Raw genomic sequence first — 25,236 nt, 5'->3', positions numbered from 1 at the left:
AGAGGTTGTTACGGTAATGTTGATCTTGTTTTCAGATGAGACATCGGTAGACATGGTAATGGGAAATGATTCGTGGATCATGTGTTGTAATGAGCTGAAAGCGGCAGGTAGTTCATAATCTTTTGTTGAGACAGTGAGTGTGGGGTGTTGGGGAAATTAGTGTCATGTTAAGTTGTGTATGAATTTTGCGGTAATGAAAGAAAGAACTTGAGGATCTAGTGTGCGTGTACGTAACGAGTGCGGATCGTGAGTTATGCTTTACGGAAGATAAGTGCTTTACATAGCGAGGTATCTTTGGTTTGCGGTGATAATGGAGAGTTAGTATGGTGATTTTGCTACGAGCCTTATGGTATAGGTTAGGGGTGTGCAGATTGATTTGAAGTATGAGAACTGTTGAAGTAAGAGAGCCTTGAGAAATAGGGGTGATTATGGAAATGAGGTTATAGGCAGTTATCTTTGACATAGGGTGGTGATGAGGATAATGAGATAATATAGCTAAGGGTTTAGTATTAGCGAGTTACGAGGACGTAACATTTGTCTTAAGAGGAGTAGGATGCAATAAAAGAGAGTTTCATGGTGGTGCATGCGGTAATATAATTGGAAGTAGAGTGTTAGCGTAGCGTAAAGGAGGGATTTGTTTTGTGGACAATACTTATAAAAGGGCCATGGCCGTGCTCGTAGTAGTGTGATGCTTCAGAGTGGGGGAATATTTTATATAATGTTAACAGTTGGAGGATGATGTTATGAGTGTGAGTAAACTTCGAGGACGAAGTTCCTTTTAAGGGTGGTGGAATGTAACATTCCGTTTGATGTCTATGAGTGTCTTGGTATTGGATTTGATAGTTGATGATATTATGGAGCTAGCAGCATTAGAGGATGGTAGTTGGTTATGTATGGAGTTGGTGTCGTGAAAGATATATATGTGGTAGATACGATATAGTGAGTCATGTTGTGGAAGTAAACATAGTTGGTAGAATAGGGGTTAAGAGTTCATGTTCTATGTTCGGTCGAGTTCTCGAGTCCTTAGCTAAGTTGTTGTGTCTTGGTCGAGTCGGTATGGTTGTTTTTATGTATGGGTTGAACTTCGGGGACGAAGTTCCTTTTAAGGAGGGAAGACCGTAATACTCCGTATTTATAAGTCTTGGGGTACTCTATCGAGTAGCCCTTACTCTGTCGAGTAAGGGCAAGTTGCGAAATAAAATAGTTTCGACCTGTTGGGTACTCGATCGAGTAGCTGGGGTACTCGATCGAGTAGGGGGGTACTCGATCGAGTACCTTGGGTACTCGATCGAGTGTCCGGTTTTACGGGGTAGTTTTCTCGGGTTTTGTTAATTACGCGATTAAGGTATTTAAACCAATTCGTCTTTGTTCTAAATCACTTTTTACAAAACCTAAAACCTGTTTAAGAGAGAAAGCAACTTGTCTTCTTCCTAATCGCGTTCTTGACAATTCCGGAGTTCGACGGTCGGTTTGCATCGTAGTTTGTGTCGTTGGATTCCTTGCGTCGAGGGTAAGCTTTTAATGTAATTTATATAATGTTTTGTTAAGATTAGTGAAACCCTAATTTAGGAATTGGGGGTTTTTATGAATAGTAATTGAATAGTAGTATCTATGTGTTGTATGGTAGGAGGAGAGTTCATAGAAGAGGCGTTTTGAGACATCTGTAGATACCGTCTGCGTGTTGTGCTATCCGGTAGGATTTCCTACTCGTATTAGTCCCATAATGGGATATTAGTGATGTCTTTGTAGTTAGTTGTTTGCTATATGATTGTGATTGTGATTGTGATTGTGGTTGTGTTTGTTGATGGTTCTCGAGATGCGTTCTCGGTTGAGTGGGGTCACTTGCGGGAGTGATCTCACGCCCTAGTTTCGCCCTTAGTGGAACCCGCCACGAAAGGGGATGTGCACATTAATGGACGGGGTTATCGCTCGTACGATGAGCGGGGCTTAGGTGGGAACGGCTGCGGTCCCCCATTGGCGTGGCGGGTCCAAAGTGGACGATCAAGATTGAGACGATGGGAGTTGGTGGTGTGTGTGTGTGTGTGATTCATTTGTCTGTTTATCTTATTGTTGATATATGTATTGAATTGTGTGATTAGTATTGACCCCGTTTAAATGTTTTAAAATCGTGGTGATCCATTCGGGGTGGTGAGCAGTTATTGAGCAGGTGTGATATGACGCGTATGGGATAGCTGGGATGAGTCATCACGTGGCGGTTAGAAGTCTTCATTTGTGTCGACGAAGTCTAGTAGCTTTGATAGTTTTAGCTGTAGACCGTATGAGAACCTTGTAATTCCTTTTATTAGTTTTGGTTTGAACATGTAATCACTTAATCTATAATTACTTTAAAAGTACGTTTCTTTATTGTCTTATGATATTCAGTACCTCGGGCAACCGAGATGGTAGTATCCTTATACCTGAGTGGTCCTGGTAAGGCACTTGGAGTATGGGGGTGTTACACAAATAAGCAATGTTTAGAACAAACGGGGTACCGTAGTCAATGTTAAGGTACCCCGCGAGAATCGCTAGCTCAGTGTTGGTCACGTTATTGGGCTCAGGTCGCCCAAAGATGGTCTCTCCTATAAGTCGCAAGAAATAACGGGGAGCAGGTAAGTGTACGTGGGCTCCCTTCCGTGTGGGGAAGGGGGTGTGAGAAAGCGCAGCCCAAAGTGGCTGACGGATATCCCGAGGTGGATCGATGGGGCCGTCACTAACGAGGCCTAGAACCTCCCCAAACCTGGCCAAAGTCCAATGGTGCGACTCATTGCGGAGTCAGAAGTGAATGCAAGGACTAGAGTGGTTGGCAGCGTAAGAGTCGGTGTCAAAAGAGTAGGAGCTGAAAAACTCGTATGTAGGGATACGAATAGCAGCTTCCTGCAAGGTAATCAGACCCGACATTCCCGTCCCGTTCAACAAACTACACACCTACTCATAAATTCCTAAGGTCTCTAGGTCAGTCCGTGCAATGAAACGGGTAGAGGAGAGAGGGCAACGAAGCAAAGCGGATAACCGAGTCCGGTGATCCGCGGAAGTGAAACGTACCGTGGGTAACTCCGGTAAAGGAGTAAGAGCGGCCTCCTCGTAACAAATGACCCAGGAAGAGCCGGAAGTAATGGCTAATCGGCTAGCAGGCCGACTCGGCCTAGGTGGCAACATAGCGGCGTCGGGAAACGAGGCGTGAGTCCTCCGTCCAGCATGGAGAAAGGCCTGGCGGGGGTAGAAGAAAGAGCCAAAGCTGCAGTCTTTGGCTAAGGCGGAGCTAGTGGCAACAGCAGGGGCCACTGACTCGCTCAAGGACGGGCTGGAGGACGAACTAGTGGAGGGTAAAGAACTAGTATCCATCCTGCAACATGGTAAAGGGCATGATAAGAAAAACGGCTGCTAACCGTGGCTAAAACAACACGTTAACCAGCATGTGACAGCTCGTAAAGGCCCTAACAGTCGAAAGAAATTCGACTTACAGCAACAATTTCCAATAATTCCTCTGAAATTTCGAAAAAACAGCATGTGAATGGTGATAATGTGACAATGTAATGACTGCCAATGGAGACTAAAATAACACGAAAACTGTATATGACAGCGTGTAAGACTCCTAGCAGTCGAAAGTTTCGACTCACATTACTTGAATCCCAACAATTTACAGCATGTAAAGGCGATAGGAGACGGAAAAAACAGTCAACAACAGCAGCAAGTAAGCAAGAACTGAAGTTAAACAAAGCATGAAAGCATGTAGACCGTCTGACAGTCGAAAAAAAAAATCGACTTGGGAGCCCTAATCGCGGAATTCTTGCGCAAATTTCGAATTAAACAAGCAACAACAGCGAGGAATTGGGATATGATCGTCAAGCAAGCTAATTAAGGGCATATAAACACAATTAAATCGAAAAATTCGACTAGACATGGATTTTCGAAACCCTAGTTCAATATCACCTCATGAAATCTGAATTAATCGAAGAGAAAACGCAAAGAGGGTGAATGAAACACTTACTTGATGATGATGAACCTACAAATGCAATTAATCCTCAAGTAAACAAGCAACAAAGGCGGATTTCAGTCGAAAAACCCGCAAGCCCTAAATCCCTTTTAAAAACCGCGAAAATGGACACAAATAGAGGGGGAATCAAGGGGTTTTTGAAGATTAATATGCAAGCAATGAAATGTAGGTGACGGATTTGGTGATTTGGGCAAGAAAATGGGGATTTGGGGGAGTTGAAATCGCAATTAGGGAAGGGTTAGACGGAATTAGGGATGCAATTGAATTAGAAAAGGAAATAAAGAGTTTAAGTTAGAAAACTCTCGTGTCCTGTTCATTTCACTCGATCGAGTGATTTTAAATCACTCGATCGAGGACTTTTGATGTCCCTATTGCTCGATCGATAAACATCCAGTCGATCGACCAGGTACTCTTTTGGCTTTTCTCGATCGAGTAAATAAACTACTCGATCGACCATATTTTCACTCGATCGAGTACAAAAAGTGCTCGATCGAGGACTTTCCTCTTGTAGGCTCTTGAATTCCGTCTTTTCTTCCTTGAATTGCGTGAAACTTCCCCAAACCTGCATAAAAACACATCCGAGAGTTTCCCAAAATACCAAATACGCAAAAGCACAGTCTATAGTCTTACGTCTATTTTAAAAAGTGTCTAAACTAATTGTCCTAATTAAAACGCAATAAAACAAATTCAAAAGAAATTAAAAAATTGTCTATTACAAGGTGTTACACGGGGCATTTCCCCGTTTAACTCCCATCAAATTTCAGTAGCCCCTTCGTGGGCTTCTGACTGGAGGACGTCACCTCAGCAACGTTGACTGTCCTCTTCATCTTCCATGAGCATGAATTATCACTTGAAACGGGAGGAGGAGAGTAGCTCGCATCCACGTAAGCGTCGGCTTTCCTCGTCCTTGCTCCTCTATCACCGTCTTTGGCATCCTTTCTTCCAATTTGATTGATAATGGCTACACCATGTCCCTTGACAGCCCCATCCTTGCTTTCATCTGTACCTGCAGTAAGGAAAACAGACGAACTTTCCTCATTTTTGCTCTCAATCTGAGGCGGAGGGTCAACAATAGCGGCACAATTCTCCAAACTTTCATTTGGAGTGTCAATAATAGGAATAATAGAAGAGAGAGCATTGCAAGGCTGGGCTTGCATGGGGGCTCTCCGGAACTTGGACTGATGAAAAATCAGCTCCTCACCCCCCACCTGAAAGGTCAAAGTCTTTCCCCTGACGTCTATTACTGCACGGGCAGTGGACAAAAATGGTCTCCCTAAGATAATAGGGGTGTGTGCATCTTCGGGGATGTCTAAGACAACAAAATCAACGGGAATAAAGAACTTCCCGATCTGAACAGGTACGTCTTCTACTATACCTAGTGGCCGTGATAGACTACGGTCGGCCATCCGGGACGGAGTCATGTTGGTGCAACTCGGTTTTGTCAAACCAAGTCTCTTAGCCAGAGACAAAGGTAAGACACTTACGCTAGCGCCTAAATCGCATAGCGCATTATCAATCAATTGCATACCGATATGACACGGAATTGAAAAACTACCCGGGTCTGATTGCTTAGGGGGTAACTTATTTTGGAATAGGGCTGACCCCACCTCAGTCAAAGCTACGGTCTCACTATCATTAATAGTCCTCTTACGTGCTAAAATTTCTTTCATGAACTTTAAATAAGAGGGTACCTTAGTCAGCAATTCAATGAACAGCACGGTGACTTCCAAGCTCTTCAAAAGTTCGACAAATTTGCCAAACTGTTGATTAACTTTGGTATTCTGCAGCCGCCTTGGGAAGGGAACCGTGATTGGTATCTCGAGTCCCTTGTTTCTCTCTTCCAAAGTGTCTTCCGGAGCAAGTTCAGTATCCTTTGGGCGCTTCTTACCTCTCGAACGAGGTCTTTCCGGTGATTTCTCGCTTAAACGAGCACTAGGAGGCTCTCGGATAAGCTTCCCATCATCAATACCACGCGATCGACCAAGTTCCTCACTCGATCGAGCTGTTTCTTCATCATTGTCAGTCGATCGAGTAAACTTTCCACTCGATCGACCAACTGCACTTTCCTGTTCACTCGATCGAGCAGGAAAACCGCTCGATCGACCTGTTTCTTCACCATTTCCACTCGATCGATGGCCATTTTTCAGTCGATCGAGTAGTTCCTTTGTCGTGAGCCCTTTTTTCTAGACAGTACACTGCTCATCACCAGTTACAGCTTTCCTCGGGTCTGATTTTGACACTTCCGGTCCCTCATAAGAAAGACCGCTTCTCAATTCTATCAGATTTACCGTCTCATGTGGATTCTTCTCATTTTGAGTCGGTAATTGACCCGGCTTCCTCGAGGATTGATTCGCAGCAAGTTGGGCAACTTGAGTCTCAAGTGCCTTAAATGACGCGTCCTTCTGTTGTAATTGCTTTGAAATGGACTGCATCATAGACTTTAACTCACTCATTTCACTCACCCCACTTGGAGATGATGCACCTTGATTAGGAGGGTTGAAAGAAGGAGGCTTCTGGTAGCCCTGTTGATTCTTGTGTGGAGGAATATACGGTTGCTGCTGATGCGGAGGGGCAGTGGGATTGAGTACATTCTGACTAGTCCACCTCAAATTTGGGTGGACATTCGGCTCGTAGTAACTGTTATTCTGCCTGTAGTGTTGGAAGGCAGCACACGACTCATAGGAGTTGGGACAGTTATCTGAAACATGCCCCTCCCCTCCACATCTTCGCGGTGAAGGGACCGTCTCATTACAAAGATTAACCCGGTACATGCCCCCTTGGAAGCTCCCTCCAAACTCATACTTGTCAAACCTTGCAGTGAGAGCTTCAAGTGTGCGACGAGAAGAAGATTCAGCAGCTCTTCTTTGATTTCCTCTCGAGTTCCCATATTCAGCTTTATGGATGGCCAAATCATCTATGATCTTCCACCCCTTGGTTGCTCCCAAGTTTTAAACAAATCGGCCATTGGTCGGCAGACATCCAAAATGGCCCCTCGATCGTCATAGAGTCCATTATAGAAATGATTGCACAAGCTCCATTTTTCGAAACCATGGTGCGGTATGGTTCGCACTAGCTTCTTAAATCGAACCCATGCCTCGGGAAAGTTTTCGTCAGGCCCTTGTTTAAAACTCGTTATCTGAGCTCTAATGGCAATAGTCCTCGATGCAGAAAAGTACTTCTTATAGAACGCTAAAGCCAGTGAATTCCAGTCAGTTATACCGTGAGCAGCTCGGTCCAAATCCCTATACCACTCCCTAGCAGCATCGCGGAGTGAGAAGATAAACATGGTTTCTTTTATCTGATCCGTTGTCACGCCAGTGGGAGGGGGTATGGAGCAGCAGTAATCAATAAAGGTCTCCATATGCTGAGCTGCATCTTCAGTTGCAGCTCCCCCGAACTGATTTCTCTCGATCAAGCTGATATAAGCAGGTTTCGGTTCGAATTTTCTTGCCTCCCCTGGTAGTACAAATCCCTTATAGAGATCCTCAGCTATCGGTTCAGAATGACTGGCAATGGTTGCTTCTTCGGCCATTTGTAGAAAGTCCGGAGAAGTAACTGTCTCAGTTGATGAATTGGAGACTGGGGATGAAGATGGATTTTCCTCGAAAAGCTCGTTCTCGTGAAAGCTTGACAGAGTACTTAGCTCTTCCTCTGTCGGTAATACCCTTTGTGATCGTCTCAACTCGCGCAAAGATTTCTCAAGCTCAGGATTATAAGGCAATAATTCACCGCCCTGAGACCTGCGCATAAGAGGAAACTACAAACAGGATATAAGAATAGTCTAAGGAACGGGTGTTCCTTAAACTGAAAAAGGACTAAAATAAAACAACTAATAAATTGAACAATTGCCTCCCCGGCAACGGCGCCAAAATTTGACACGGCTATCGCAACCCTATCAAAGATAAAACCTAACGGTCTCAACTAAAATGTAGCAGAGGCAGTCGAGTATCGAATCCATAGGGAGGTAATGCAATTATAGCTGTCTAATTCTAATCCTATGGTAACAATTGGAGGTTGGTTGAATTTGATTCTAAACTACGAGGTTTGAAAGGAAGAGAAATAAAGTAAAGAGCAGTAAAGGCAATAAAATACGATTTAAACTATCAAGAAGAGAGGGACATGTCAGGATTTCGGTTCACTACGGTAGTCCAATAACTCAGCTGTAAATGATTCAGACGAACTAATGTGAGACGGATGTTAAAAGGTCCTTTCGGTCCACTTTCTATCCTAAAATACCACTAACTTAACTTTCGTCCTCATTAGGGTAGTCTACTTTTTATTGCAGGCCTATTTAGTCCAATCTTTCGATCCAGGATTAATTTTAGCCAGATTAAAGGTTGACATAGAAGCGTACACTCAACTAGGTCGGGAATTACAGTTAAATTGCTATAGTGACAGAGTCTCGTGATTAATTCGTCTGATTCATCTACTAGATCGTCATCTTTCAACCGCAGATTCCCTAATCCCAACATGAAGGGAGTTTAGCTACTCATATCGGTGATTAAACTAACAGCAGACAATTTCCCAGCAGTGAACATTATAAATAAACTAAAACTCGCAATAATGAAAACTAGGGCAAGTGAAATAAGAACACAAATGAGAAATTAAAGCAACAAAATGATTATTATCAATAAAGGAAGAGAAGGAATTACAATCAATGCGAATCCGGCGTAAAGAACAACTGAATCCGAGCAATAATAACCCTGAAGTAAAGTAACAGTGAAGAAGAATAAAAGTAACGTAGTAAAAGTTTTCTACTGTCAAAGATAGAGTAAAAGTATGACAAAAGATGATGTCCTTAACCTAGTTAACATAGGTTTAAATAGAAAAGAAACTAAAGCTTGCGGAATAAAACATCACACGGACTGATTAAAAGCCCATACCCGTAAAAACCACTCGATCGAGTGGATTAAACCACTCGATCGACCAACTTCTCAGCAAAGGTTACTCGATCGACCAAATGGTTACTCGATGGAGAACTTGGTCTTTGTGCAGCTCAGTGGTCGAGTAAAATGTTACTCGATCGAGCATCAGAGGGTGTAGAAACCACTCGATCGACTGGCAAACAGCTCGATCGAGTGATTATGTCTTCATTTCAGCTCACGTCTTCACCCAAGTGCCTCGTAGTGCGTGCCATGACGCTTCCAAATGCAGTATCTCACTCTGGACAATCCCGTCTCCTCTAAATGCATGCAAAAAGGACGAAAAAGAGTACGGTTCCACTACTTCCGCGTTCATTTCTACAAAATAGACAAAACGAACCAAAGTAGCCAATTCGGGGCAAAATACCATAAAAATAGTATGAAAATGCATAGAAATACGTGCTGAAATAGGCTAAAAATACTATACATTAGGCACGTATCACGAACCTCGAGCACCCTCAGCAGGCGATCCGTCTCCTCTCGGGACTGGGCAAGCTCTCGCTCCAGCTCCCTCTGAAAACGACATAACTGACTCATGTCAACCATTTCAAGCATAAAGGAAAATTCAAAAATTCAAAAATAAAGTAAACGGAAGGTTCATACCTGACGTCCTCGGCCACCAGCAAGTGCCTCGACGGCGGTAGCCCGCAACCGGTTGGCTACCCTCCACAAAGCCACGAACTGGGATGGCACGACCTGCATTTCAAAAGAAAAATGTTTAGCAATTGAGCAAACTCGAGCAAATGTGTTCTTACACGAAAACTATACAGGCTAGAAGACTCACCCTCCGGATCAGATGCTGCCAATCGTCGAGGCCAGCATCTCTCATCGCCACGTCAAAGTCACGTAGCTCAGAGATTGTCGTCATCCCCGTCGTGTCGGTGTACTCAAGGGTCTCGGGGTACTCTGGGGGCTCGATGCCCGCCGCCTCGACCTCCTGCAAAGTCAGATGATTTCCGTTAACCGATGATCTTTCATCGTATGCTCAAACAATTAAAAAGGAAAGAGGGCAAAGCACTTACCACAACCGGCCAGTACGCCAACCTCCCATAGAGGAACGCCGAGTAGTCCTCACCGGGAAGGAGGAGGGCGTCGCCACCGACGCCAGCCAGGTCAGCCTCCCTCTGAGCCTCAAGAAGGCTCCCTAAACAGCGTCCAAGGAGGATCGATGGGAACCGTCAAGACGTCCCGAGAGCACTGTCGAGTCAGGCGCTCACCCAAGTACCACACAGGACCCATTGACGTCCTCAGCAGTAGCTGGCTCGAGCTCCTAGGTCGAAGGACCTCAGCCACGAAAGGAGGAGCGCCAGCGTACTCCACGCAAGGCCTAGGCACCCACTAGAAAAGCAAACGAAGGGTCATTCTTATGATCAGTTCTAAAAGTAGAAGAAAGAAACACAGTCAAAGGTAAGGTGAAGTACTCACGCCGTCCAGCTGAAGAGCGTTCACCTCCCGCCGACAGACGTCGTGGAAGGAACGCCGACTCCTCGTGCGGCACATCACCCAATCCCTCACGACGGGATAGGCCTTCTCCACCGGCTCTGTCCTCTTGGGCGCGAGGCCCGGAAAGTAGGAGTATACCCACGCCTGTAAATCAAGATAATCAAGAACGATCTTTCATGACTTGATAAGAAAAAGAAATTACCTTTCATGAGAAAAAGTGAAGGTTCATACCTCCAACAACAGTCCAGGGCCGACAGCAGCAAGAGAAGTTCCCTTCTCCATCAACTCCGGACGAACCATGGCCCTCATGAAGCGGATAAGGACTGCAAAACCAGCAGTGACCCAGTCCCAACGGCCTAGGGAGCTCAGGTCAGAAAGGGAGGGAAGAAGCTTCGTCGAAAGCATCTCTCCCTTGTCTCCTAGGTAAATCGAAGACAGAAACCACCAGAGCCACAAGCGGACTCTCTGCTCTGCAGTGCAGGGAGGAGGAGCCGTCTCCCTCCCCTCGATCACCACCAACGCCGGGGTCTTCCCCACGAAGTAGTCTCGAACGTAAGAACTAGGCACCAAGCCAGATACCGCAGCCGCCTTCGGCGCCAAGTTCCAGCCGATCAACCTCCTGGCCTCCACCGAGTCAACCATCATGGCCGTCTCTGGCCACTCCACCACCTCAGTCTCACACGGCAGACCAGAAATCATGCCGTAGTCCTCCAAAGTGACCCCCACCTCACCAAAAGGCATGTGAAACGTGGAGGTCGTGTCCCAAAACCGGTCCAAGAAAGCTCGGACGAGACTGAGGTTAGCCCGAAGCTTCCTCCTCGCATATCCCTCCAAGCCTGCACCAAGGCACCGAACGCTCCCTGTTCGATCATGGCTCGCTCCTCAACCGACAGCCTCTCGTAGCACCCCATCGCCGTCGTGTAACCCGAGAACGACCTGATGTTCCCGGCCTCCTATGATGATTTGAAACAAAAGCTATCTTTAGCTCAAATGAAGAAGAAAAGGAATGACAAACAGAAATGAAAGAACATGAATGAAGAGTGATGAATCCTATTTACCAAGCTCTTCACCGTCCTGTAAGACAGGTGACCCTCCGCAGCCCAAAGAAGGTCCCTACTGTCCCAAGTCTCAGCCCATGCAGATGCTGCCCTCAGTTGGCGACCACCTCGTCCAACGTTGGCCCATCTCGGGGCCTCCTCCTCCTCAGCAGCTTCCTCCTCTAGGACCTCGTCCTCAGCAGCCATCACCGCAGCGGTGAAATCTCCTCCAACGCCTCCTCAAGCACCTGCGAAGAGTCAAAAGCAGTGTCTATGTCTATGGGAGCCCTCCTAGACATAGAAGACTCGTCACCTGCAAGATTAAAGTAAATTTAGGCCGCGTCAAGTGACGACAAGCCTTGATTAGGGGATTTTCGAGTTTTCGGAGCTTTGAAATCTCTCTTTTCTCGCCATCTTTTGCAATTTTCCCACAAACCCGTCCACTCATGTGGAAATTTGGGTCAAGTTAAGCCTAAGTTGGAGCCTAGTAATGGGTTCGAGTCGGAATTTCGGCAGCATTTCGTTATAACGGCGATTATGCCCCAGAAAAGTGTCCTGAAAAAGCCGTCACAAACCAAAATTCCGAGATGGTAGGAAGTTTACCCATCATACAAGGATTCCAAATATAAAGTTTCATCACAAATGGGTAATCCTAGGGCTATTTTCGAAGCAATTTACGGTTTAGCTGTGAAACCGTCTCAATTTCACTCAAATGCTCAAAACTCAACGAAAATTCGAAACAAATTCATGGTTATGATCCTTATATTACCAATTAGCCATTTACAAAGTCAAGTTGGCAAGGCAAAATCATTTGGGGAAAAAGCCCCAAATTTTCGACTAATTAGGGTCGAAAACCCTAATTTTGTCGATCCCAATTGAGCAAATACGGAAGATAAATGCAAGATTGATATACATACCTCGATTAGTCATGGCAAATGCAAGCTTTTGGATCAAATTTTGACGGAAATGGTTGGAATTTGAGAGAGTAATTGAGATTTTATGTTTCGAAATAATGAAATGAAACCCCTGTTTCATCGGGTTTTTACGCAGGAAAGACGCGCCCAGGAAAAGACGCAGCAGGTGCTGCGCCTCTTCCAAGGAACGCAGCTCTTGCTGCACCTCTTCCTCAGCTTCCCCTCATACGAGTTTTCAAAAAATTCGTTATGAGTTCGTTATTTTGTGGGCCCATCCTTGGTGCGCCTCTTCCTTGATGCTACATCGCATATTTGGTCCGTTTGACGTATGTTCTTCACCCGAATCCACATCTTCCAAGCCAACAACAAATTATCACCTTTCTTATCCAAGACCTAGCTTGTCACAACGAGCAAATATTCTTTGACAGGTGTTTCGTCACACCTTTATTCTGTTCCCTCTAGCGAGAGTACACGGATAGACTTTCCCTCTTAAGACATGGAGATCAGTTCCCGATTAAGTTCCCCCAGCGAGAGTACACGGATAGACTTTCCCTCTCGAGACATGGAGATCAGTTCCCGATTAAGTTCCCCCGGCGAGAGTTCACGACCGACAGTCTCTCTCTCGAGACATGGAGATCAACATCGACCCCAAATTCTTCCGAAGTTTGTTTGAAGCTGAACACAAGCAGATTTATCCCAGCGGTTCCAAACCGTGTCCTGCTGTCTTCTCCAAATATCACATTTTATTTTCCCTGTAGTTTCAAAGAATTTCAGGTATGGTCTCTTCTTATGGCTGGCGAGCTTCCTTACGTAGTCTAATGGACTTTAAACGACCCTCCCCGATAGTCGACAGATTCTAAAATGTTCCCGACGACAGGTCCTTGGTTCAGACCCCTTGAGCCGCCTCGCGTCGCCATAGTCGTCAGGTTATAATCTTCAATTGACCTGATGGCTATACTTTGCCTTTTGCCTTGTCCAAGGCTCAGTCAAAGTTGGGGCTCTATAGATACCTCATTTCTGCACCTCCCGCAAACCACCCGGTGAAGATTGGGCCGCATATTTGATACGCGGAACGATTTGTGATAGTTCATATGTTTATCGTCAAGTGATCGCTCAAACATTTATGTCTACCTCTTAAATGTCATCTACGTGCCGATACGGTCGTTTTGACAGTAATTAGAGTACATTTGGAGTCCGGGCTTAAAACCGTCTTCATTTTCTGATAACCATTAAAATGCCGAGTCAGAATGTGTTGGAATGTTCCGGATATTTCTATTCCATTTTTTATAAATCTTTCATAAATCTTTTAGTCTTTGGTAAACAATTTCCCGTAATATTCACACAAAATATTAAGGAAAACCAAATTATTCCGTTATTCCATAAACTAAACGCGGAAATTTTGCTTCCGCATGAGGAAACCACTTGGGAATATACGCAGCAAGTGTTGCGCCTCTTCCAAGAGACGCAGTGCCTACTGCGCCTCTTCCCAAGTCCTTTTCTGCGTATTTTTCGTATCTTTTCATATCTTTTCGAGATTCACTTCCAAAGTTTCTCCGAAAAAACCTTACTTCCTCCACGTGATTAGTATAAATAGTGACCTTCGGTCTCACATATTTCTCACGCGAGTGTCCGCCCTTTTCTTCTCCCTTTGCATTCTAGACCACGTTCTTACTTTTTGGCGCCTACGTGCTCGAACTTTCGACCACGTATCCTCGGATCCTTCTGAGTACTAGACTCGTTTTGCATGACCGACCAATTTGACCAACTCCACTATAATCAACTTTAATCAATCTGTTTAATTTCCTCTTACGAGGGCACTTTCGTCTACATTCGGGTCGAGCATCACTAATCGATAACTTAGTTCATCTCGTTTCGTCAAACATGTAAGTCTGAGGGTGTAAATCTCTCTTTTATTTATTGTTATTTAGTTTTTGTAATCATATTGTAAGATTTACGTCAAAAATACAATTAAAACCGATTTCTAAAACCCTTTGTTTAAAACCCTTTTTACGGATTATCAGAGGATAACCGTCGAGAAAGGACGCAAAGAATCGCTGCGCCCCTTGAAGGGACGCAGACTGCTTTGCTCCTCTTTGTGAGGTGCGCGATTCTCGCTTCCTTTCTTCTTCCTTCGTCTTTCATTGATTCGTTTGTTTTTCTTTTGTTTTCTTTTGTTCCTTGTTTTAATATAACAATCTGAACATAATAATTTGACATATAAATTGTTCATCATCATTAACATATAATTCATCTCTTAAATTCCCGACTTAAATCCCAAGTAATTAATATTTGCGAGTTTTCGTCATTAAAGTCAAGTCTGGGTTGTAGAAATTCGATTCATTCATATTGAGTTTTTGGAATTCGATCTTTGATATATTCTCATCTGTTTATTATCATATCATCGTTAGTCCATCATTAATTCATCGTATTTAACCTAATTAATTAGTTAGTTTATTAATTTGTTAATTAACCCTTTTTAATCTTGTAATATTCATTCTAAATTAATTTCATCCATGTTTATTGCTTTTATGACCGTTAATCATATGTAAATAACCTATTAATCACTTCCATCCGAGTAAATAATATAATATCAATCATTAAAATCACCAACGAATATTAACAATTTGCAATTCCGGCTTCACAGCCAGAACTGAGCCAAGGAACAGACGCAGTGACTGCTGCGCCTCTTCCAGAGGGCGCAGCTCTGCTGCGCCTGTTCCTGGTTGACTTCTGTCTTTGAACTCCCGCTTTGCCTTGACCTACTTTATTAATTGCGTATTAATCTACTATTAATCGTATTATCGCCTTAATTTCTGTTCGTTAATTTATTCATTCATTTATTCTTTTCCAAATTATCCGTTTTAGATGTATTTTCAACATAAATCATTAAACCTGATGTAATTATTGTAATTTTCATTATTGTAATTTTCCTTTTTTGTATTTATCATTGTACTTTTTATTGCTCGTATGCTTTCACATGTAATTGAACTTAAATCCCGATTCGACCCAATTGTATGCTAAAACTACATGTTTCACCGACTTAGTATTAATCTTCACATGCTAGGATTAATTCTATGGATGTTGCATTGCATACATATAATCGAGAATATATCGAGTATAGATAATTTCCCTAATCATTAGTAGAGGCCGCTATCGAGGCGGGCGGGATTAGGTGTTCGATCAAAAGAGCTTCCTAATACGTACCCTCACCCCTTACTCCAGATCTCTGTGAACATCCGTGTTCATTGGCATCCACGAGAGTCATTCTAGACATAGAATGCTAAGGGTAACGAGTTCTTGGTGTTCATGTCACTACTTTGTGTCTTGACATGACACGAGGTATTCGAACAATTTCCAATTTTCCACAATAAATTGGTGGCGACTCCACAAATGCAAACGCTTTTTTCCCAAGCGCCCCCGTGGCCCATGTCCACAACGAGTCGATCACATAGGCACTGTAAGAGACACTCTGTCGGGCAGTGACCGCTTATAGAGTTCTGGTAATTCATATAGCCTGGTCGTGGCGAGAGCTACTATAGTATTTTTTTGAGTCAATTCTTTGACTAGAGACTATTCGCCCAAGTTGGCACTATTTCAAAGTTACTTTAAATTATGCTCTACGACTTTCCTAAATGAGGTCAAATGGGCATCTTTTGGGTCATGATGAGCTATGGCTAAACAAAGGGAATAGTGCGATAGGAATTGTCCATCCCCTTGTCAGGGTTATTTAAATTATCTCAGGGCCATTCGAGGAGTAGTGAACTTAAAATGCGTGGCCATGCTCGGAAGGTATCTACGATAGATAATTTAGGTCAGACAGTTACTCTCCAGATCGAGGAAACTACTCTTGATATGATGACTTGCAAGAACGACCTGCAAGACACCTTGCATTGAGTGGGATATTGTTATAGGACAAAAGATTTGGTGACGCACCCTTGTCTCGGACAAGTGGCAGATTGTTGGAGTATGTGTCCTCAACAATAGTGCGATCATATTAGTAAAACTCATGATAAGAATACATGAAGGGATGACTCATTTTTATACGTCAACTGATCAACATTAATCGGTAATGATTGGCTAACTAGAGTTTGACATTACTGTCGTTGGACGGTGGTGATCAGTTGATCCCTTAAGGTCACACCTAAAGAACGATTCCCTTAATAGATAAATTAATTAATTTTATACTGATACAGATTAATTAATTCCTTAAATTGAACAGTTTACATATGTGAGTAAGAATATGAATCTTATTGTAATTCGATTAAATGAGATTCGTTTTAGTAAATAAAATGTTATATATATATATATATTACTAAAACAATGTTATGAAACAATTAAATTAAGAATGATCGGTTAATTATAATTACAATTTGTTGTAGATTATATTAACATAAACCATTTTATATACATGTAATCATGAATTACTAGTCAATTGTTATATATAATTGTATTAAAATATGTAATGATATTTAATTGTTAAATATGCATTATTATTAATAATAACATGTTACATGTTACATGTTACACATTATATGACAAAGTGACAATTGACAAAAATAAAATGGACTCCATATTACATAGAGGCACCGGTTTTAAAGGGGTGTTTAGGAGAAATGGTTAAATTGTTTTTAATTATAGAAAACACAATGATTACCATTTAACCTAATCTACACTCTAGCTTGTTTTTGTGAAGAACAAATTGCAAAAGAGAATGGGCATGCATAGGGTCCTTTAACCACCCCACCCACCGGTTTTCCCCCTCTACTCTTGCATAAGAATTTTTCTTATTCTCTCTAATATTCATTCTTACATTATTCACTTCTCTCTTATTCTTCATTCTCTCGAAAAATTAGTTTTAGAATATAAATTGTTCAAAAATCTAATATTATTTAGTTTACTAAAGGTAGTAATAAGAAATATTATTAGATTATATTTTAAGGTCTCTATTTATATATCTAGTTAATATATTAATTAGAATTAAGGGGTTGTCTTGGTGCCATCAAGAGGAGAATCTCTAATATTGGGATTTTGGAGGATCATCCTTTAATTTGTAGCTCAAGAACAAGTGAAGGAAGGAGTCCTTACTTGTGCCCTTAGACCGATTTTTAATAATGTAAGGAACATTATTCATACTTTTCTATTTATATCTTGTTATGCTTGCAGTAGATCATTATCTAAATCAATGAGTAATTTAGATAAATAATTAAAGTGTTTAATTAGAGGGTTTAGAATCCTTTCATTGACTTGTCCGTGTCAAGTTGTGCTTCATTCTGACGCATCGTTTTTCTCGCCTTAAGGCTCGCGCCTCTTCAGGCCTATCCGGAAAGTTTTTGTGTTTTCTCACAATCACATTTCCTTAGATTCGCATTTTGCGAAATCCGACACGGTTTCCATGACGTATCTTTAAAGATACAGGTTTTTTCTCTTTTTTTAGGCGGAAGGGCTAGTCGCCCCGATCCGCGACGGACGTTTCCATGTCAGTCAAAAATTTTGAAAATTTTTCGCATTTTTTGCATTTCCACAAATCAAAATTTATAACATAACATCAATTTTTCTCAAAACACTCTTGCAAATTCGACTCTTGACCTCGGAAAAAATCAAAATTAACACACTCACAAAATCTCTCTTGAAATTCATCCTTGATGGTTTGATTTTTAATTTTCGAGTTGCAAATCAATTTTTTGGCAAAATTCGATGCGATTTAATTCAAACACGAATTAATTTCTCGAAATCTCAAAACAATTTCATTTGAAAAATCCAGACGTGACTCCTTGTAGCGGAATTTTCAAAATTCTTTTTTTTAAAAAAAAAATAAACAATTTCAATTTTAACTTCGAGTTATCGTGGTTATTTTTATTTTCAACAAATACTTTTGCGTGTTTACGTGTGTGCCATATGTGCTACCTGTTGCCTGTTTTCTACACTAACGATGCAGGAACAAAAGCCGAAGGAAATGGGGAAGCAGCCGTTGACCGTGCTTCTCCGAAACACAACAGAAAAAAAAGCCAAACACAAAAACGCTACGGACAAAAAAAACATAAATACAAACCGCCTCACGCAAAATACATCAACACACGTTTGATATAAACGACTGACCATACGAACAGGATCTGGTACAAGTATTTATGAGACAGACACTGGCCTAAAACAATGAACTGGGGCTATCCGTCACCTACCGAACTAAGCACTTCCTATCCTTCTAACTAGAAAAGAAAGGGAACAACATGGAAAAGAGAGTAACAGCGGAAGTAGAGGTGGTTACCATGATGGTAATCTCTCTTTCCTACTCCGTAACAAAAAAGGAAAAAGTGCCTGACAGACTTTGGACGACATGACAATCGGGAATTGTGATAAAGTGCATCGCCCCGACGTTAACCCCCAATCATCGGAATTCAGCGACGAGTAAGAGCCACGACATAGGGTGCCACCCCAATGTTGACCCCCAACCATAAAAACTCAGTGACGATTGAAAATAGAAATGTAGAAAGACGCACTGGTGTTGACCCCCAATCATCAGACGTCCAAATCTCTACAGAGAACAGCCAATGACCAACACGTGATCAAGGGCTGGACAAAGGCCACCAGGGAAAAATGCAACTGGACAAAGACAGGACGACAACCGTCTCTCCTCCTCCCCCAAGGACTCAGCCACAGACTTAGTGGGCCTATAAGCCCCAGAACACTCACCTGAAATCAAAACAAAAACAACGTCAGCCGAAATTTCGGCATTACGACGGCACAAAACAGACAAAATCCAAAAAAACAAAAATCACCTGCAAATAAAAAACAAAAGCAAGGGCAAACCCACCCAATCCCATCCAGCAAAACATTTCACAAAAAAACTCACAAAAAATGACTCGCCCTTCTTTTAAAGCAAAAGACGAGTCAAAAGTAACAAAAAACTTCAAAGACAACCCAACACCCTCGGGCACACACCAAGTCCGCAAAAATTAGCAACAAAAATTCCCGACACAACTGGGCATTTTACACAGCTCGAAAAAGGCAATTTTACGCCAAATTAAGGACAAATAGGTCAAAAATTCAAACTACGACCACAACAAAGCAATGTGACTTGATCACGTCCCAAAGTGACCTCAACTACCGTTAAGGTCCATGTCAAAGCAAAATGGCTCACTTTGAGCCCAAACAAATGCTTATCTCATCAGCATAAGACCGTCTGATAAAGGCGAAATGCGAAATTTCGTCCCTAAACACCCAACGAAGGTTTGACATGGCTAAGATGGTCTTCCTCGACTACAATACAACCTAGTGGGGCACACAACTCGAGCAAAAAAACACAACATTGTGAAATGAGACGGTCTTGTAACACGACCATCTACCAAGGAGCCTTAACAAGGCCTTCCCCACTAGATAAGGGCGTTACCATCTCGGTTGCCCGAGGAACAATAATAATCAAATGTCAATAAAAGAACTATTATATTATATTACAAGTGATTAAACAAAATAAAAGATACAACTCGTGACTTCTATCAACTATGCGAACCTATCTCTGCCATGACTCGTGGAAGACTCCGTAGATACCTCATTTTTGCACCTCCCGCCAACCACCAAGTGATGGTTGGGCCGCATGTTTGATACGCCGAGCGATTTATGACAGCTTATAAATTCATCGAAAAGTGATAGCTCAAACACTCGAGTCAACCTCATGGTCGTTATCTATGCGCCGATACGGTCGTTTTGACAGTAATTAGAGTTTATTTGGAGTCCGGGTCAAAAACCGCTTCATTTTCTAAAAACCGTTTAAATGTCGAGTCGGAATATTCCGAAGTGTTCTAGAATTCTCTGGATATTTATTCCTAATTAAATTAAATATTTTTAAGTAAATATCTCCCGCATATTGTGTTTCACGGAATAAGGAAGTGTATATCTACCAGAATTCCATAAAAAAACGCGGAAATCTTTCTTGCTGAGGAGGAAACTTCTCGGGAAATGACGCAGCATCTGTTGCGCCTCTTCCAAGGGTCGCAGTGGCTGCTGCGCCTCTTCCCCAGCCGTCTTTCCACGCTTTCTAGAATATTTCCGTGATTTGTTTCCGTATCTGTGTCATTCCTAAACTCCTCCACAGGTTTAGTATAAATAGAGACCTTCGGTCTCCATATTTGGCACGCGAGTGTTCCGCCCCTTCTCTTCTCTCTCTTTGTATTCTAGACTACGTTATTGCTTTCGACGCCTACGTGCTTGATCAATCGACCACGTAAGCTCATATCATTCTGAGTCCGAGTCACGTTGCATAGACTGACCAACTTGACCTACTCCACTTTAATCAACTTAATAAATCTTTTAAATCCTTGTTAAGGGCACTTTCGACGCATTTTCGAGTCGAGCAATCACTAAACGATAACTTTTGTCAATCTCGTTTCGTCAAACATGTAACTCTGAGGGTGTAAATCTCATTTACTTATTGTACTTTTTATTTTTTATCATCTTGTTGGAGTATGTGTCCTCGAAAATAGTGCGATCACATTTGTAAAACTCATAATAAGAATACATAAAGGGATGATTCATTTTATACGTCAACTGATCAACATTAATCGGTAATGATTGGCTGACTAGAGTTTGACATTACTGTCGTTTGACGGTGGTGATCAGTTGATCCCTTAAGGTCACAACTAAAGGACAATTCCCTAATAGATAAAATTAATTAATTGTATAATGATACAGATTAATTAATTCCTTAAAATAGAACAATTCACAAATGTGAGTAAGAATATGAATCTTATTGTAATTCGATTAAATGAGATTCGTTTTAGTAATTAAGATGTTATATTACTAAAATGTTGTTTATGAAACAGTTAAATTAAGAATGAACAGTTAATTATAATTGCAATATGTTATAGATTATATTAACATGGACCATTTTATTTACATGTAATTGGGAATTACAAGTCAATTGTTGTACATAATTAAATTAATATATGTAATGATATTTAATTGTATGTATGCATTAAGATTATTAATAACATGTTATATGCCACATGTCACACATTATATGACAAAATGACAAATTGACAAAAATAAAATGGACTCCATTTTAACTAGGAAAACCGGTTTTATGGAGGGATTAGGAATAAATGGCTAAATTGTTTATTTGAGTGGAATACACGATGATTACAATTATAGTATATTCTACACACTAACAAGTTTTGATAACAACAATTGCATAAGTAGTTTTGCATGCATTGGCTCTCCTCCCTCTCTCTACCCACCGGTTTTTTCCCCCTCCCTTACAATAAGAATTGTTCTTATTTTTACACATTCATTCTTACACAATTTCACTTCTTAGTCTTTTCTCCTTTTCTCTCAAAAATTGAGTTTTATAAAAGAAAATAAATCTTATATTTAGATTACTAAAAGTAGTAATAGAAATAATAATAAGATTAATTTTAAGGACACTAATTTAATATATCTAGTTAATATATAAATTAGTATTAAGGTTTTGTCTTGGTGAAATTGAAAGGAGGTTCTCACATCATTGAGACAAGAAAGGACCATCCATTTATTTAAGATCAAGAACAAGTAAGAAATGAGTTCTTGCTTGTGCCCTATAAACCGTTTTTCTTCAATGTAAGGAACACATTTCTTAATCTTTGTTTTATTTTGTTATGCATGCATAATATCATCATCTAATTTAATGAGTAATTTACATTTAAAATTAAAGAGTTTAATTTAAGGGTTAATGAATCTTTCAAGTGGTATCAAGAGCTATGGTTCTTGCATGCATAATCGGCTTATTTTAGCAAAATAAGCTAAAATGAATTACATGGCATGAGAAAATTATTTTAGGTTGCATTATTATCCCAAAAATCCGATCTAAAGTTGGAACATTGATTAGATTAATTTTCATATACTTTAGATATTTTATTTGATAAAACCGATAAATAGCAACTATATTTTTCGCGAAATAAATTCGAAAATTTTAACCTTGATTTTTGACATTATGAGTATCATGGAATTTTTCCATAATGTTCAAAAATTTAAAATTCAAATTTTGAAATTATTGTAATTTAATTTGGATTTATTTCATAATAAGTTATGATATTAAGGTAAAAAATGAGCATAATTGATAAATCAAGTTGAAATATTGTCAAAAATTGAGTAATGACTAAGTTTTGAGTCCTAAAAGGTTAGGATAATTAACGTGGACTAAAATTGGATTTTAGTATTATTTTGTGTAATTTTAATAAGTTCAAATTGCGAATATATCCATAAAATCGGATTATATATACGATATCAGTTTAATAGGGCGATTTGGCACATAATTTGGCATGTTAGATACATATTATAATGCTGCATTTTTCCATTGATGAATGTCATATTTCTTTTATATAATTTTGAATTATGTAATTTTATCTTAGTATGGCCTTAGTTTAATCGACATTACTCGTAATGTGAGAAAATATTGATTCGGTTGTAATTTATTGTGATCTCGTATCACTTTTATTTTATTTCATTTAGATTTCATTTTACAAATGCATAATAGGAAGTACTATGTACATTTTATTATTTAATTATTTGCAATCCCGGAGTTTTCTAAAGACGGTGCCATTCGGAAAGGAGTTCCGATCAAGACGGTGTTTGTCCTTGGGAGGCGTGTCACGTGAAGATTCAAGGAACCAAAGGAGTTAGTTTCCGAATATGTAATAGAATATAAGATTTTCTATTTTCGGAAAGGCCATACTAGGAAATTTTTTTTCTTTGTTTGCTTGCTTTTTATGTTTGCATGCATTACCAAATCGCCATAACTTCACATGCATATTTAATCGTTTTATCGACTATTGTCAATTATAATTATCGAGCATTCATCGACTTAGTTCACTTAAAAGAGGATAGATAATAAATCGACAAGACCTCTCACATATTTAAAATTGAGATTAGCCTTACCAAATAGTAGGACTCATGAATCCCTTTGACATTTGGGATAGATTCGGTTCCCCGTGGTACTTTCGTTTTTCATTGGGTAAGTGGGGGTAATAAAACGTTATTATACGCGAAATTTGGTTAGACTCAACGGGATATCAAGACTAGTCTTATGTTCCGGGGCTAGAGATGGAATTTATGAAATACATCGACTGATAATTCTATGGTAGAGAAATTTATGCAAATGTGGGTTGTATCGGTTTCCCGTGCCCATGTTTGTGTAAAGATGGATCTCGGAATCATTTATATAATTTAGGTGCGAGGTCATTATATAAATGCATATTTTCTTTAAAACCTTGTTAAAATGTTTACAAGTAAAAACAATAAATGTTAATTGTTTCCTTCATTTCCTTTTTGTAGTCAAATTCGATTAATTTGCAATGACAACTCCGATTTCATCCGCTTCCACAAGTGGAACTGCTCCACCTCTCACCAATGCTTCTTGTCTCTGATCCTTTATGGATCGATGTAAACTTGAAAAGAATGGCACTAACTTTGCCGATTGGGATGCGCAACTCCTCTTGGCCGCGGAAGGTGACGACAAGCTTCGTTACCTTACCGAAGCCGCTCCCGCTATACCTACTACTAGGTCTACCACCGCGGTTAGGGAGGCCTATGAGGCTTACCTAAAGGAATCGGCTGCGATCAAGAATGTCTTGATCTTCTCTATGGATGGATCTCCAAAGGAGTGCTATTAAGATAGGTACCGCCTATGAGATCTACGTCAAGCTTGTGACCATGTTTTCGCCCCTATAATCATCCAATATGAGGCAGCCTCCGCATTGTTTGAGCTCAACATCAAAGAGGGTAAAAAAGTGAGCCCTCATGTACTCAAATTGATTGAGCATGTTGAAACGCTCAAATTGCAAAAGATTTTAATTCCCGAACAACTCGTTATTGACCGAGTTCTCCATTCCTTGAATCGCATCAAAGCATTTGTACAGTTTAGGGTAAACTACAATATGCAAAACATGAAAAACTCTCTCCATGAATTGCACAACTTGCTTGTACAAGCCGAGAGAGACATGGGTCTCAATGTGAGTGCGACTAAGGATGTGCTCAATATTAATGAAAAGAGCAAAGGAAAATTCAAGAAAAGCGCTAGAGTTGAAAGGGTAAGAAACCCACTCCCAACAAGGGGAAAGGGAAAACAATTGGAAATAGCTCATCCAAGCCCAAAAAGGGTGCATCTTCCGAAGATAAGTGTCACTATTGTTGTGGTACGGGCCATTGGAAGAGAAATTGCTCAAAGTATCTTGGAGATGGTAAAGCTAGACGTGTGACTCTAGTAGGTAATAAGTTCTCTAATTTTTGTGTTATTGATATAAATCTCAACTTTGGTATTTAGTTACAAGTTGTGATTCTCACTCCCCTTTAAATGTGATATAGGGCATGTGAGCAAAGACAAAGGCAAGGACAAGCAAGCTTGAGGATGATCTTCAACAAGGGATGCTAGTGTAGCCGCCTATAGTAGAAGACCTATGGAAGCTTGGCTTATGATTTTGTATTGTCTTCTTAGTATTATTGTGTTTTGGCTTATTGTTTTTAGAACTTCTTTTGATATCCATGTTGGACATGGAAGTTTGTTTTATTTCCATTTTGCAAACAATGGTTGTATAAATTTTAATGGCTTGGCTTTCAACCCAAGTCATTCGGTTAACGGAATTTTTTCTTTGTTCTAAAAACTCGTCATTATGCATTTTTACATCAACAACATAAATTGATTTGACTTAAATTGATCATAAAAGAATTATAACGATTGGATCATTGTAATAAGTTCATAAGCCATGAATTTGATTCCCTCTTATACTTTTATGACCAAATATCACATCTTATTTGGGATAAGATAGAACGATTAAAAATTCAAATAGAGTTATTTGAACTCTAGGTAGAGAATTTTATAAACCAATTGAGAACACCACTTATAACTAAGGCTTGTAACCACTTATAAGGCTCCATACGAGTTATGGGAGGTCTTAAGACCCTAA

At 40.7% G+C, this 25,236-nt stretch overlaps 1 long non-coding RNA gene across 1 annotated transcript in view; it reads right to left on the bottom strand.

Annotated features, from left to right (window-relative positions):
* Positions 1-18,373: 18,373 nt before the first annotated feature.
* LOC141600197 (uncharacterized) overlaps positions 18,374-25,236 on the bottom strand; it is a 30,246-nt gene continuing 23,383 nt past the window's right edge. The window contains exon 4 of the long non-coding RNA XR_012524250.1: positions 18,374-18,997. This is a non-coding gene — a long non-coding RNA (uncharacterized LOC141600197). The remainder of the gene's footprint in view (positions 18,998-25,236) is intronic.

This window comes from Silene latifolia, chromosome 9, assembly GCF_048544455.1.
Source record: "Silene latifolia isolate original U9 population chromosome 9, ASM4854445v1, whole genome shotgun sequence".
In the NCBI taxonomy this organism is placed as follows: Eukaryota; Viridiplantae; Streptophyta; class Magnoliopsida; order Caryophyllales; family Caryophyllaceae; genus Silene; species Silene latifolia.
This window is presented reverse-complemented; position numbering and strand designations above follow the sequence as displayed.